Source organism: Neocloeon triangulifer, unplaced genomic scaffold (assembly GCF_031216515.1).
Source record: "Neocloeon triangulifer isolate White Clay Creek 2 clone unplaced genomic scaffold, ASM3121651v1 ptg000014l, whole genome shotgun sequence".
NCBI classification, from domain to species: Eukaryota; Metazoa; Arthropoda; class Insecta; order Ephemeroptera; family Baetidae; genus Neocloeon; species Neocloeon triangulifer.
In genome coordinates, this window is record NW_026775556.1 from 1,943,538 (window position 1) to 1,959,610 (window position 16,073).

The 16,073-nt window shown below is 41.4% G+C and overlaps 1 protein-coding gene and 1 long non-coding RNA gene across 4 annotated transcripts in view; one reads left to right on the plus strand and one right to left on the minus strand.

The window, feature by feature from the left end:
- LOC132199699 (brain tumor protein) overlaps positions 1–16,073 on the plus strand; it is a 30,772-nt gene that overhangs the window by 5,121 nt on the left and 9,578 nt on the right. Inside the window, exons 1-2 of one of the 3 annotated variants that reach the window (XM_059624624.1) lie at positions 6,100–6,395; positions 8,567–8,616. The gene's annotated coding sequence lies outside the window, so the exon portion shown is untranslated. Of the gene's footprint in view, positions 1–6,099; positions 6,396–8,548; positions 8,617–16,073 lie in introns of those variants that run through there. The other 2 variants (XM_059624623.1, XM_059624626.1) reach the window with 2 other exon arrangements.
- Positions 975–13,619, minus strand: LOC132199700 (uncharacterized). Its single transcript, XR_009442122.1, has 3 exons — positions 13,565–13,619; positions 2,177–2,433; positions 975–1,872 (listed from the first exon to the last, which is right to left on the minus strand). It is a non-coding gene; the product is annotated as an uncharacterized LOC132199700 (long non-coding RNA).

Here is a 16,073-nt window from a genome sequence, read left to right on the forward strand (position 1 = left end):
ATAAAAATAAACTATAACAAAACAGACTAAAAATAAATATTTTATTTTGCTGGATTCTTCCGAAATTAATTATTTATCCATAAAGAGCTGTATTTTTTTCTGTTATTTCGTATTTGAACAGCTGAGATTTTGTGTGGAGAGGCGGAAACGCATAATAGTCTTGTTCTTTCTCTCTCTCTCTCCATATTTTTAATCTACATCTCCGGAAATAAAATTTTATTGGCTCAGCAATGAAGGCCGAAGCGCCGCCGTTTTAAACGTATTCCATGCAGAGCCGCTGGATACGGGCCGTAAAAACGAAGGAGCGTGGGAGGATGCGAATTATTATTGGATGTCATTTATTGCTGCGACCGACACATTTCGCCAATGTCACTGGCTTCGGCATTCTTCTTTTTTTGTCCCTCTCTCATCATGCGCGCCCCAATTTGCTTGCAGACGGCGTCATCTGCTTCCTATTGACGGGCTTCTCTCATCCAGCCTATTATTTTTATATGAACACGTCTGTTTGATTAATTATTAAAGCATTCAAAAACGAAAATAGGCTCCGGCCTATAAAATAATTGAGCAATGCAAACCTCGCGATTAGAGCATCCTACGCACCGTCGACACCAAATCTGTCGCGATTTTGCAATTACCATCAGAGAGCTGTCAAATATAATTCCATAGGCTGGCAAAGAAACCGCTCTGGGTGGGGTATATATTTGAGCAACGTACCCAGCAGCGAGAGACGGTCTCCGTGGCGGCGCTTTTCTCAGTCTCTCGGTTTGTTTAGTCGATGAACAAGGACCATTCATTGCATAAATTTTTAACAGGCTGCTTAGCAAGAGTTTAAATTAATTGCCTTTGATCAATTTGGTTCAGAGTTTTATACACTATAAAAGCTCAATTTCTCTAAAATATATCTTGACCATACTTTTTTTTTAATTTTACACAAATAAATTGATTGGGCTGTTGATATTTTATTGTGACTTGTGAGTACACTATTTTTTCTATTATCTAAAAATTCTAATGTTACTCTTTAATTAAATCAATACTAAATCTTGATAAAATCAAATTAAACCTAATGATAATTTAAACCTTTTTCTTCTTTATGGAATCCATGCGAATTTCATAACAATTTATCTTTGTTAAAAATTGGAACTAATGCTACTTCAAACGGTATAATTGATTGAGACTTGAGACACATCGCTTCTTTTGAGCTCTTGCAATTCTCTGGTAAACACAAAATGCACCGCAATTCAATTCAATTTGACGCCGGATTGTTTTGGTTGCATCACGCGGCGCAGGTAGCAGAATGATAATTTGGGAAGGGTCTGAACTGAAATGGCTCGAAGATCAGAAGAGGTGCATGGGGCTGACCTTTCGAGCGCCTCTCACTTCTTCTTCTCGCGATCAGGACGCATTCCAGTCCGGCTCGAGTCTTGAATGCAAATAAAACTAAATCGAAATTGCATCTCGTCGGCTGCATGCTGGGAAAACCGGCCGGCGTTGCATGTCGGCGCTCTTTTTGCACTCGTTTTTCGCGGCCGATTTCATTCCGTGTGAGCCTTTTTATTTCGTGTATTTTAAGTGCGCCATTATATTGCAAGGTCAGCAATTAACAGTTCATTCTGGCGAGAAAGACATCTGCAGATCGGCTCGAAAAGAATACTTGCCCGAGCCACACAACCCGCCCGCTCATGTGCTGCTCGGCCAGTGAAAACTTCTTCACGTTGCAGCTGTGCGGTTTTAAATTCGAGCCCTCGTCTGCCAGTTTGTTATTTCCATTCAGACGCCAGCAGTCAGTCAGTCTTTCGTGCGAATTTCTCAAGATGCTCTCCTATGAGCTTGAATGCTGCTGGCACTCTGCTAATTTGCCTCTCTTCGTCAGAACTGTAAAAAGAAAAAAGGTTTAGTGCTCTGTATGTGGATAAAATACGTGAATGGTTCCAAAATATTGGAATTAGTCAATCACCAAAATATTAGAGACCAATAATTCAGACTAAATAAATAATTAAAAATTTTAAATAATTTCATGGTTTGTGTTTGCCTCAAGCGTTTTATGTCTTGTGAATAAAATTATTTTCCTACTTGTGAAAACAAAAATTTAAAAACCAAATTTTTTATCAAGTAAAGAATTTGCCGTTGCTCAAAATAATTGAGTGCCGAAATTTGTTATTGCCGAAAGCGAATTTACCTTTTCCTAGGAGCATTAGAGTCTCAAGGTGAAATTCTGGCATGTATTTCGCTTCTTTAAATTGAAAGTTCCCGAGCATATGCTTCTTCGGGTTGAATACCATCCCAAGGTCTTGTTTGCCGCGCCGTCTCCTCCACTCGGCAAAAAAGGTTTGCGCTGGTTGCATAAGTTTCTTCCGTTCCGTGCCCTCGCGCCTCTTCGCCGTCAGCTTGCCCCGTTTCCGCGATAAAGTGCGCGATTTACGAGCCAACACTCCACTGCAAGCATAAAAAGCGAACTCAAAACGCTTGGTTTTATTCCAAATCGCTGGGGAAGAAAAATAAAATTTACAACTCTACGGTTTTGCCCGAATAGCAGCCAAATTTGGGGAAAATGTAAGCATTTTTTCCTTCGTTCTTATTTATCACAAAAATTAATCCAATGCGAAATGTTTTTTAATATTTTAAAAGTTTCCATTTTATACAATCGTAAATTATTTTGTTTCAACTTGAAAAAAAAGTGAGCGCTATTCTTTGAAGAGAATTTTTTTCACGATTAAATTAACTGTTATTTGCAACCGATGGGACTAGTCGTCCTCGTCCCTCTTTTTTTGCGTCGTACACACAAAACACTTTCGATTGAGCCAGACCGAAATTAATGTGCGTCTGCCGCGAGTAATTGCGGCCTTTTGTGGCACAAAGCGGGGGCAGACCTAGGAATACGGCCCCCGGAAATTCAGTGTCGAGTGCTGCCGGCCGGATTGCGTGCCGCTTTTGTGCGGCGGGGAGGCTGTGTCGCCGAGACAACCAGCACACGAGTTAGTTTTCGCCAGCTGCCGGCCGCCTATATTACATTTCACGTATGATTGATCATTCATGTATGCGATAGAGACCCCAAACCAGTTTAATCACACAGTATCCTGCGCACACAAAAAGAAAAGTGCTCCCGAAAGACAATTAAAAGTGCCTCCCTTGGCACGTTGCCAACCCCCATAATTCTCACTCGCCGCGGCCAAAACTGCATCATAATCGCTTTTGACGACGCGTTTCGCCGCGACTCAGTCAGTCAGCGGGAATTTTGGCAATCTCCTGTCGAATCGCACTGGCAATTGTTCCGTAAATGTGCAGCTCTCCCAAAAGTGCCCTCAAAACTTTTTGAATCCGCTCAGCCCTTCTGCATGCGCGCGAATGCAAAGGGGAATATATAACAAGATTCCGGCTCTTTTCTTTTGCTATTCCTTTGCTCTCCCTCTTTAATTTGCTCGAGCCCTTCCTCAAAAATGGTTCTCGAGTGTGCGGGATGAGCCTTGTTGGGGTACCACAAAAAAAGTTGTTTACCCGCCGAAAAGCAAAGAAGGGCGCTGCGGACTTGAAAAATGATTAAACTTTCCAGAATTGCAACTCTTTTCCCCTTGGCTTGTTTTAGGAAAGGGAAAATTTCGATCTCATAGTGCAAGCTCAATAATATAATGGAGATTTTCTTTTATTTTTCTTCTTAACTTTGGAATTATCACAATATTAATTGGATAAAAATCTGCCACAATAAATTTTTTCCTCTGTGATATAAAGAAGCGCAGAAGATGAAATGATGGTTGTCATTGTTGCTGTTAATAAACTTGCCGCGGAATTCGCTTTGTTTTGGTCAAATTGTTGGAAAGAAGCAAACAAAGGACCTTTGCATGAGCAAGCGACCGCCGCGCGAATTTAAACTTCACCCTTTTGAGCCTCAAAACAAGAGTCGCAACCTGTTGAAAGTGGTTTTCGATCTCTGAACAAACACGGCACCGTCGGCGTTGTTGTGCCAATTGCACACCTTCGGGTACAAAGAATACAGTATATAATGTATTAACGACCCTTTTTCCTCGTCGATTTCAAAAAGAATAAAATAAATATCGTTCTAATGGCGAATGCGCGCCCACTCGATGCTAATTAGTTTGTGCCCGGCGTCTCCGTCTCGGCATTGTGTTGTTTCCCGCGTGTCTGCTCAAGGAATGCCTGACCTCACGTCCGTCGTCTGCCTTCGCTGCACAAAAATATAAACAATATCGCTTCTGATGTGTGTATATGCCATTGTTAGCGCGCGCCGAAGCCGTGACCTCCAATCGCACAATTAGCAATTTCACATGGGCCGCGCATTCGCGTTTACCGTCACGAGTTGCCTAACAAAAAGAAAAGTTTTGATATTTTGTTATTAATAATCGGTAGCATGCAATCCGGCCATTTCCAACTCTTTCCGCGACAACAAAGCCCAAATTCGGTGTCATCTGACAGATAAAGAAATGGACTTGCAAGGTCGCTTTCATTCCCGACGATCTGATAAATTTCCCTGGAAATGTTTTGATTAAGCGGTTGTAACAAAGCGGCTATTTTTGTGTGTGGGGTAATCATAAAGGACGTGTGTAATATATTTTGCACGCGTTCTCAAGGCCTCGTAGGGCAAGAGATGTGTATTATGGAACTATTATTATAGGTCCATTATGCGGAGCCTTTTTGTTTTCGGGGTCATTATTTTACGGTTTAATTTCACACTCTAAAACTGTCATTCACGGATTTTCTGTAAAATATTATATTTATTTTCGGATTGCCTAAAGCATAGAGTTAGAATTTTGTTTATTATTTCCTTTAAAATTATTCAATTTTTTCCAAATTTTAACTTACTTGAAAATATATTAAACGTTTTTTATTGTGGATATAGGATAGGCCAGATGCCGTACTTCATCCTAATTGCTATTTTTTGCGCCTCATCAAAGCCAAAGCAAAGCACGCAATTGACATTGCACTTTTGAATTGCACCTGGACGTGAAACAGACCCCTATGTGCTTCTGCCGATGAGCCAGCGAGCGAGCAAATTCATAATTCAGCCGAGCAGAGACCCATATGGCGTTGTTGCGGGCGCATCAGTTGGTCGAATGAATAATGGTCCCTGCAGCCCTCAATGAAATTTGGCCCTCTCAATTAATTATGAGTCGGCAAGAGTAGCTCTTGCCTTTCTCTCTCTCTGCTCTCCATGTATCATAAAGTGCTGAGAGCGAGAGAGAGAGACACGCGCGAGAGTCGCATTTCAATCAGAAATCTCCCAGGCAGTCAGCATCCGCCCGCTTATCTCCGGCTTTGTATGTGAGCGAGTGCGTGTGTCGCCAGAGAACAACACGAAATAAGCGGCCAGTCCATCAGAGGCTGAGCACAAATAATGACGAAATTAAATGAAAATAACAATAATCGCCGGCGACGTCATTGTCTCGATCGCTTCTGCGCGGCCGCTCCTTTTGTGCAGCCCCTTTAATTGGCGAATCTGCGATTATGATCGGGGGTGCACGAAAGAGTGAAAAGGGCGCGTTCAACGCACTAAAGTAGATGCAAGCATTCGTCACTGATAATAAAAACCAACAAATAAATTAGAATCATTTGGATTGATTTAAAATAATGAACTAACAAAATTACAAAACTTTCTCATTCATTACAAAGAAATTAAAAATTAAACAATATTTTTAGTGCTTGTATTTTCTTTTAAATCAGATAGAATTTCAATTCACGTTTTAACATTAATTTATTGGCAGACTGATAGCTAAGATTGTACTTAATTTTTTTTTAATATATTAAAATATTGCTATTATTTTTTTGTAAGTGCACGAGTAATTTTATTTATTTTGCCATCATATTTAAAATATAATTCTGTTCTTCAAAGAACATTATTATTAATATTTTCTAGCAAAAAACTTCACAATTTTAACACTTTCAACTTTGAATATAATTTTATGATTAGGAGTTTTGGCACATTGTTTTGGTGGCAGATGCTCGCATCAACTTTAATTTTTTTTCTCCGGTGCATACGAAATTATTGCAGCTGGCGACGCCACTTTTGGAAAGCGGCAGCAGTGCGCTTTTTTGCCCGCGCGCGAGCGAGCGCGGATCATTGTGCTAGGACAGCTGCAACACATAACTGGATCCCCACTGACAACACGCTGCTCATTGTTAGTTCCACAACCTCCCCTTCGCGCAAGGCAGGGGCGCGTTTGAAAGGGGACTGGCTGGCTGCGTGGAAGGTTGGCTAGTTGCTAGGCATGCCTAATGGCACTCGCGGCGGGCGAGCGCAGTCCATGTGAAACGGGGAGAGAGACAAGCCGTCTGCTCTCGCTTCTCTGCTGCTAGGGCTGCCAAAACTCGCCTCACTCAGTCGCTCCTTCACTGTGATATGCGCCGCTCCGTCTAAAGTCACAAGTCGACGCCCGCCCGAACGCTAGGTGAGTGCCCACGATCGTCGACCCCCCGGCCCACTTGTGCCCGAACCCCCTTTTTCCCGAAAACTCCACTGACAGCGTCGGCGGGGCCCCCTGAAGGGCCTCAGGGGCCTCTGCCCACCCGTCCGCGGGGTTGACGTGTGTGCTCCACGCCAACCCCTGCTGACCACGCCCATTTCCGCGTCGTTCACCCCGAGAGCGGCGTGGGCGGCCCGGGGGCCGCGTCGGGGTCTCGGGAGCCCCGGGCGCCGGGGGCGGCGCCGCCGAACGCGCTCAACAGTTGCCGGGGGCTGCGGGGGCGCTGTTGCTATGCCACCCCTGCGCCGTGGAGCAGACGTCAAACTGTTGATAGGGCCTCGCATGCTTTCATTGATCAGCATCCGGCGGGGTCGTCTCGCCCCCGCAGAGCCCCCCGGGACAAAAAATCCGATGGCAAATGCGAAAGACGCGCGAATCCGAGCGGCCTCTGGGCGATTCGCGATCTCTCGGGGTGAGTCAGAGAGGCCACGCAGGGGTGCAAATCCACCCGCCACCCCAGTCTCGCGGAGGGTGATGTTTGCACAAATGCCGCCCCACGAGCGTACACTCGCTCTTTCTTTCTTTCTTTCCTTCTCATCGGGAAATACGCCAGCCTTACACTCCTCTCCTTTCGCTCGCGCTTTATTCCTTTCCAATTAAACACCCTGCTGCCGATGTCGCTTGGGTTAGGGTTGGTTTTTCGTTCCCAGCTCTCTCTCTCGTCCACACGCCCCTGCTGTTTCCAACCAGATTTGCGCTGCGCGATTCGTGCCCGGCCACAGCGCTGTTTACCTACCGATCTTATCGCGCCTCTCAAAACTCGCATTCAAATTAATTTTGCGACCACTTTGTGTTGCGGCTGAATAATTCATTCGACTTTAATTGCGTTGTGTTGCGTAACGGGTAAATTCGTATTTATGAAGCAACTTTGAAATCATCAATCAGGATTAATCTGAAAAATGACAGATTAGAGTGGATTTCATTTCAAATATTGCGATGTACTTTATTCTCGTTTATTCCATTGATAATGTTGTTGTTTGCTTACTTTAATATCCTGTCAAAAATGCAACGCGTAAAGATAATGATTAAAACTCTGCGTTATTTTTATCAATATTGAAAAAATATCATTAGCATTAAAAGATTCAATTTTTTAAATTATGTTATTAATGTTTATTCTTCAAAAATTAATTAGTATTTCTATAATTCATATTTTTATTGTTATTATTATTACTATTGTTTTTTATTTGTCCACGTTCTTAAAAATACATTGCTCACATTCAATTGTTGAAAAAAAATTATTTCAAAAAAGGAATTGTTGGACAAAAAGGCACCCATCTTTAGCATGAATTTTGCTAAAACTTTCCCAAATCAATAAGATCTCATCCGCCGCAGTGAGCCTTTGTTCTTATCACTTGTTATCACTTAAACAAATTTTGCGATGATTCTTAATAGTTTCAATTATTCAAAATGTTAATTTTTTTCTTATTCGTTTCTTATTTTTTGTTTCAAAACTTTCAATTTACAAACAAGTTGGAAATCAAGTTTTTCTTGTGACAGCTTTTGTTTTCTAAATAAGATGTGCCACCGCATCGTGACTTGCGTTAAATTTTGTGCGTCTCTATACAATGTATTATTGCATTGCGTTGTTTTTGCGCAAAAGTATTCAGCACAACAAACAGGGAAAAAACGGCGCAAGCAATGTCATCGTGATGCGCCAAATAATGAAAAAAGTCGTTTAATGTATTTCACTTTCCGGTCGCTCGCCACCGCGTGCATTCATGAATAGCCGCTCAATTTTAAAATAATACATTTTTTCCGATTTGCAGTAAATTAACTCGTAAAATGGTCCGCGCCCACGCACAAACACACACGCAGGCGCTCGTTAAACGCGATTGTTATTAGAAAGGAAGGCTCCCCTTTTTTCATATCGATAAATAATGGCGCAAAATGTTATATATGGAAATTAGGGCGCGCTAACTCGCTCGGTCGCCCGGCTTCCTGTGCGCGAAATATTACGCCAAAAACGGACGCTCTTCCGCTAATATCCTCTTTACTCGTATGTTTTTTGAAGCAGCCGCAAAGCGATATCGATATCTCTGCCCCGTGTATGTGAATCCACATCCTCTCTCTAAAAAGCATCTTTTCTCTGTTTACAGGATGGCTCTTTGCAGCTCCCACAAAGGGGAACTGAGAGCACACAGCCAAGGTACGTTTTATCTTTGCCTTTTTTTGGGTACGAGGGAAATTTTTGTTAAACACTCAAAAAAGTTAAAATTTTGCAGCGTTTATACTTGGGTTGAAAAATTAAAAACATTACTTCAGGCTTGTCATTTTAATATTGTCTCTCTGTTGACAATGTTTCCAAAAATTAAAAAGCATATAAATATATTTTTCTACTAGAAATTATTGTCGCTGAATAAATAACAAATTCACTTAAATAAATATAAAAATTTACCATTTTTGTTGTGAACAAAAATTTAAATTCTTTGTATTTCATAAAAGCTGTTGTTAGAAAATAACAACTATTTAAACAATCTCTTAAGCTTGTGTAAAATTTAAAGCTGGATCCATTTTTGTGCCCTTTTTAAACGTGAATACGGGGGAAAAACAAATTCACACAAAGAGAGCCTCATGATAAATGATCAGAGGGCCTTGGGTTTCTCTCTCATTCTTTTCCTTGAATATTATAATATACGCACTCGGTCACACAATGGAATGGGAGAGTCGCTCTTTTCAATCCACCCGCGCGTATGTTCCTCTCGATTTATCGCGAGACTGCATCAATATTTACAGACGAATAATGAAATGTTCAGAGTTATCACTCGGCGGCAAGCTGCATTTGACAGCGAACACGCAACGCCACTTGGCGCTGACGCACGTCGCTCAAATTCGCCTGAATCGGTCAAGATTCAATTTCGACCATTTTTCACCGCCGAAAATAATATTTTATATAAAAAAAGATCCAACTTAGAAGTTCGGAAAGCGCGCCAACGACGCCCGATAAAATTGTCCCCCTGTTGCTCGTTTTTATCTCCGTCTTTGGTTTTTATTATGCCGGGCGAGCTGCAAGAACAATGCTCCCCGTTGCGATAATCTAAGGATGTGGGTCCCGCCTGCTTAGAAATTTTAAAAACGGCGCCGAGAGATGATGGTGTTCTATTGTTGCCACCGAGGATGTGCAGAGCTGTGAATGTCGTCTGGAAGGGAAAAGTGCCACACACACCTTTGCCGCGCTCTTATCGACGCGTAATTTCGTTTCCTCCTCGCGTGTGTTCCATTTTCCAAAACATTTGATTGTCAGCAAACAGTCTGTTTCGAAATAAAGGGGACACGGCAGTTTACAAAATAAATAATCTTGACCCGACCCTGGCCATTGAATAAATCGGCTTAATTGTCTGCTGAGAATAAATTGTTTGAAATAAATTTAAATTTTTGTAATAGACAACATCGTTGATACAGAAGAAAAATATCATAGCCGTAGGTTTATAAAAAAAATTAAACTTTAGCTTTAACATTAAAATATTTTCATGAAACAAAGAATATTCAAGTAAATAAAATAAAACATTTATTCAAATATCTGGAGATGAAGAAAATAATTAATTTATACGAATACTTCATAAAATTCCATCTTCCTTATACAAATATGACTAAAAATGTAATTAATTTTTTACTATGTAAGAAAATCGAAATTCATATTTTTATTTATTATCAATTTTATTACACTGGATGTATAAGTGTGTCTCCCGGGCCGAATGGCCAGGATTACTTAAAATATCATGCACGTCTCCTCTACTTTTGAAAAGAACTTTGGCTTAACCTATAGGTGTTCAAATCACCCTTTTTATTTTATTTTATATCCCAAACTTTCTCTTCTCGGGCCTCCTCAATATTTACAATAGGCCCATTGCGACGATTTACGACTCTCGCTTGATTTATTTAACGAGCGCTGCAAACTTTGCTGGAAAAGTGTTTTATTTTGGCCAACCCTATGCCTGCACCACTTTTCCAGCAGAGAAAGAAACAGGTTGCACTCGCTCCTTATCTAGAAAGATGGATGCGCGCCGGGGCGAAATTGCTGGAAGAAGGAGAGATTCAGAAACGCGGGTCGCATCCCCTCTCGGAAGTGTTAACCCACCCCAGTCGTGCGCGCCGGCGGTGGCGTTTGCCAAAAAACAACCTGTTCAACACACAAGTGATTGCGAACCAACCCCGTCTCATCCGGCGCCGCTGACCAAATCCTATCGTCAAAATCCCACGCTTCAAATCAATGCGTGCGGTCACCCGGCCCGAGACTGCTTCATTACTTGCAGATTTTGCACCCACGCCGCCACGCAGGCGAGACACCGCGACTAGACACACTCGCGATTGTGCACGTCTAACGAGACGCTCTTCAGCTCTTACAAAAAGCGCCGTTTTCATACTCTGTGAATGGAAAATTATATTCAGTCAAGCAAAAATAAAACCTAAAAATTGTAAAAAAATCTGTAAATATAAATAATAATATAGAGTCTTTATGTTGCAATATGTCATTTGTTGACAAACAACAGTCAAAATAATTCACACTGAACTTTTATAATTAATTCATAAAAATTGTCCTTTAAATTTAAATAATATTTTACAATTGAGTCTTAATGTTGTAGTATTTTCTAATGTGAAAAAACTTAAATAGCAAAAATAATTCACGCTTTTAGTTTTAATTTTTTTACATATTAATTCCGTAACTTAATGATTTGAGAATAATGTTTATTTAAAATTTTTTAATGAATTTCCATGTTGTTTCAAGAGCTGATTTAGGTTGGATAAAAAATCGTCAAGCCCCTTTTAAACAAGACAATGTAACAGAGTTGTTTGAAAGCACGCTTGCATAAATTATTTTATTCAGCCTTGTATTCAAAAACAAAGTTGCATTTTATTGCATCCAGAGTCCTTCCCTCAAGCGTATCTGGCCGAGAAATCTATGCTCCTTTTGTTTTGTCTCACTCCCTAGAAGGTTATAACTTTAAATAAAAACCTTCAAACTTCCCCGGCGAAAATGAAATAACTTTGTCCCGATCAAATTTATAAGTAGACAAAACCATTGGAATTAATGAAACTGTTGCAATAAATGCTCTTCTACTTTAGTACCCTTTTTTAATCCCGCCCGTAAGATTTAGAGACGGCTGGTGCTCCAGAGACAATTTGCGAAAGTGCCGTCGGATTAATTACGCCGCCTCTTTCAGCACTTTTTAACAGCTCACTTCTGGGAAGGAACTTTTTACGATACTTTTCTCAAAATGCTCGGCACTGTGGTGCGCGCTATGCAAATAAAATAGCAGCAGCTCTTCTCGCGTCTCCGCAGGTTTACGATATATTTTTTCCTCCTTGGTTCGGCTCGTGCTTGAGCAGCCAGCGCTCGGAAAAAACGCACAAGGTCCGAGTGATTACGGCACCTTTCTCGCAAGGTGTTCTGACCTGATGCCTCGGCGTGTTCCTTTTGTTTATCAGCCGCGGTCTGGACGCACATTTGGAATAATTTCGTCATCAACCTTCTGCCGAACATCTGCGCGCCGGCGAAAAGGGTCCGTCTGAAAGGAAAAAGCTCACAACAAACACACTCGGCGGCGCATAATGGGGCAGGCAGGAGCCACGGCAAGCACCTGGCCCAGCTGCAGCTTTGAATATTATTTATATATACGCAGTTGCCGTGCGTCCGCGCTTCATTTACATGAGAAAAATTAATACAGGAACCGCTCAAATAAATCCAATGACCTCTCATTTCGTCGTCTCGGGGGTTTTATTTCAAACGCGCTTTGTTCGAATCCTGTGTAAAATCGGAAGTGGATAATAGTTTTCAATTTGGTGTTTAATGCCCCTCGGCGCCCCTTCCTGTCTTTTTTATTCAAAAACTGGATTCGTGAGCTGCTCTTTTTATCTATTCATCCTCTTTTAATATCATCTTTTTGTTCGCGTTGAATGAATTTTAAATTTAAATATTTGGGGACCGTGTAAAGATTTAAAATGAAGAAAAGAACTCTGAAAGTGGTCCAAAGTTTTATGAACAAAAAACTTTTCTTTAGTTAAAGATTTTTAATCTTATTTGTTTTTCATTAACCTTGTATTTTTTTAAATACCAAAGTACTGCTCTTTCCAATTAGACCTAAAGCAATCTTACTCTGCACAATTCTCGTGTTTTTTAATACGAGCTTCATAAATGTCCTCACATTTAATTGCTCTCTTTACAAAGTGTTGAGAAAAGAGAGTTGCGCGACAAATTTGTCGAATAAGCGGAGTTCGGCTTTCAGCGATGCTGCAAGAATTGTGCAAAACGGAGCCTCTTTTCACAAATCCATCCATGGTGCACCATCAGCACTCCTGCTGGCTAGATTCTTTGATGCTTTAACAATCGCCTAAATCATCGCAGTCCTATATATTTAAAAGTTCTGCTATTGGCGAATGAATGGGATTTTAAATCCGCGGAAAGATCAAACGGTTTCACCCCCGGGTCTTGCACTAATGCCGCAGTTCCGTAGCAAAAGAGCGCCGAGGCATAAAAATTTTTTGATTTGAATTTGCAGACTGGGAAATTGCATGAGCGCCGACACCGGCCTGATTCACCTGCAACGTCTGGTCGTCTGTCGCGCAGAAAATTCATGGGAAAGTCCAATTTGGCGAGGGCACTCAAGCAGCGTCTCAAGTAGTGCCACGGGCGCAATTAAGATTTTAAAAGGCGATAAATTTGCCCAGCAATAAATTTATAAAAAAAAATAGAAATAAATAACCATAACAAAACTATATTTAAAAAATGTAAACTTCTGTAAAATTCCTTTAGTTCAATTCTGAAAATTTCCAAAATTATCATAAAATTTCCAAATTGCAAAAGAATTAAATGTTTTAAGATTTTTTTCTAATTCTTTTTCTAAATTGAAAATAATTTGAAAAATTTCAAATTAATTTATCTGAATTTCGAAACAAAAGCTCGTTACGAAGGTGTGCAGGGAATATAATTTCAAGTTTGAATCGTTGGCCGCGAGCCACGACGTTAATCGAGTCGGTTCTCCCTCCACCCCCGTTTCCGGCCCTTCCGGAGTCCCTCGTGGGGCCCCTTTGGGGGTCCGATTGCGCGAGGTGTCGACACGCAGGGGCGCGAGAGCGGATAGTTGTAAATATTATCTCACCGCCGTGTCGGTGCTCGGCTCGGTGTGCGCGCGAGGGACGACCTAGACCTTGCCGGGACCACTCATTGATCTGGCCGCGTTTCCATGGTGACAGCACTCTCGTGAGAGCGCATATTGTAACAAGCGATTTTACTGGCCGACCCGCTCGCTCGCAGGCTGTTGCGCACTGCACCACGTTTCCGAGCCCTCTCCGAACCAACACAAAAATAACCACTTTTTGCCACTTTTTCCTCCGCGATCTAATCCAATTTACTGAGATTTTTGACGAGCCTCTCGTTCCTCCTGCTCGCGAATTAATGAGGTGCAACTCGGAAACTCCCAAATTAATTTCGCTGCTCGCTTGCGCACTCAGCAGGGCTTTGTGTTTGTTATTTTTTTATTGCAACTTCAAAGGACGCACTTCACAGAATCTGAATTTATTGGCCGGGTAATTTATTGCTTTTTAGCGAATGACGATAACGATCCCCACGTGCTCTTTGCTTTGATATAACTTTTTTAAATATCATCAGCATGACACGAGGCAAGCAAATATTTGCAGCAAATTCGCTTCTAATGAAAACTTTGATCTCGTTTGCAACCGTCACCTGTTAGCTATACTTGCTTTTTTAGGGTGCCAGTGTCATTTCCAGCTCAAAATGTAAAAGTTTAAAAAATACAAAAAATACCATTTTTTTCATAGAAATGCCCAACATTTGCAAATTATTATATTTTTTGTCAACCAGTTGTCAACGAATTCTTCCAATCAAAATTGTAAGTGAAGATCCACTCAAATTTGATTATAATTGCTTCAAATAGAGATTAAATTTTGAAAATGTGAAACAAATCTTCTTTTATCTTGCATACAATAAATTTCTTTTAGTTTTTTCGTAGTTCCAAAGCTTCGGCGCCCTGCTTTAAAAGCTTTAATTGTTAGATGACTTCATCACTTCATCATACATAAATATTTTGTCGGTCGTGCAGGCTCTTCTTCTTGTTCATCCTTATCAGCCGCAGTAGCCGCGAATTCAGGGTGAGTCACGCTCACTCGTTTTCCGTCTCGATTCGCAATTTCCATCAAAAACGAAACGCCGAACAATCAAAACGTCGAAATCGTCCGCCCCAGGGAGAGACGGAAATGATGATGGGGGTGGTCCGGAGCTCATCATGGGGATTTCCGCGATTTTCCGCCGCCCGTGCACGGCTGTGACGCATCTCTGCAAAATAATCGGATAAAAGCTACCCGCGTGCATATTAAAATGTGCGTAATTCGTGCATGGGGAGGCACAGCAGACGGCCGAGACTGCTTTTCCCCCTTTGCTTCACGAGCAGGGGGACTGGAAAGATGCTGCAGCCGCCAGTGAATGGAGCCGATTCACAGACACACTCGATGACGTCACCGGCGGCTGGGAAAAAATTATTATTCGAGCAGGGAGTCGGTTTTTTTACTCTCGTTTTTCGTACAGAAATGAATGCAATCGATTGCCGCCGCCGCCTGGCAACAAAGCGTGCGTAATTCATCGAGAGAGGCTCCAGAATTTATTGCGCGCGCGTTCCTCTCGGAAATAATTCAAGAGCGTCTGTTTTTTGAATTCCAGATCACGCCGGCGTGCGGCGCACGATGGCCATATTTGGGGCATTATTGCTCAAGTTCCCGTCCGAGAAGAAACTACACTAACTGCTGCTTCCCCACAATTTATTTCTCTTCCAGCGGCGCCGCGCTCGCTCTCCTCCGAAAATAACTCCTCTCGCTCCCTCTCAATTTGAATTCTGTTGCTTCTTGTGCGTATGATGTGATTATTTTTACAAGTCGCCTTTATTTCCGATTCTCCTCTCAAATATAACGAGCTAGCTCCTCCACTAACTCTCTCTAGAACATCACATCATATATGGCACGTGTAAATAGAATGGTGATCCGGGGCCGTCTGTCTCGAGTGGGCGGATGTTTCCGACTCGCTCGGAAAACCGTGATCGCTCCCGATGAGATTTGAAATACAAAGACGCTGATTCACAGCCATCGACAAACGTAACTCTGCTTAAACCGACAATGATTTCCTTTATCAGAAGATTTTATAAAAAAAGAAAGAAAAATAATGTAGATTAAAAATTTATCAAATTAAAATTTCCTTTTGGAAAGTCTCTGATTTAAATTTTATTCTTCAATAGGAACGATTAGTTTCAAAACAATCACTTTGATTTCTCTATTTATGACTTTTTCTTATCATCTCCAAATTAAAATTAACTGCCATGACTCACTTTGCTTTAATTTAGAAATTATTAGTGAAAACAGATTGTCATGAAGAGCGTAAATATTTGTTTGCCTTGTAATCTGATTGATAAGCAAAGCAGAGCTGCTTTAATCACCGCACCGACACTCAAAACTTTGATCATGCCAGCAAAATAAGTTTTATCTCGGAGAATGGCAAAATGTTTTCGGTAATATCTCGAGTCAAGAAGGAACTAACTGTCATCAATAATGGTGGCGGTGCACAAGTTTCGCCCTGCCTTTCTTCGAGCAATAATTTTGCGATTC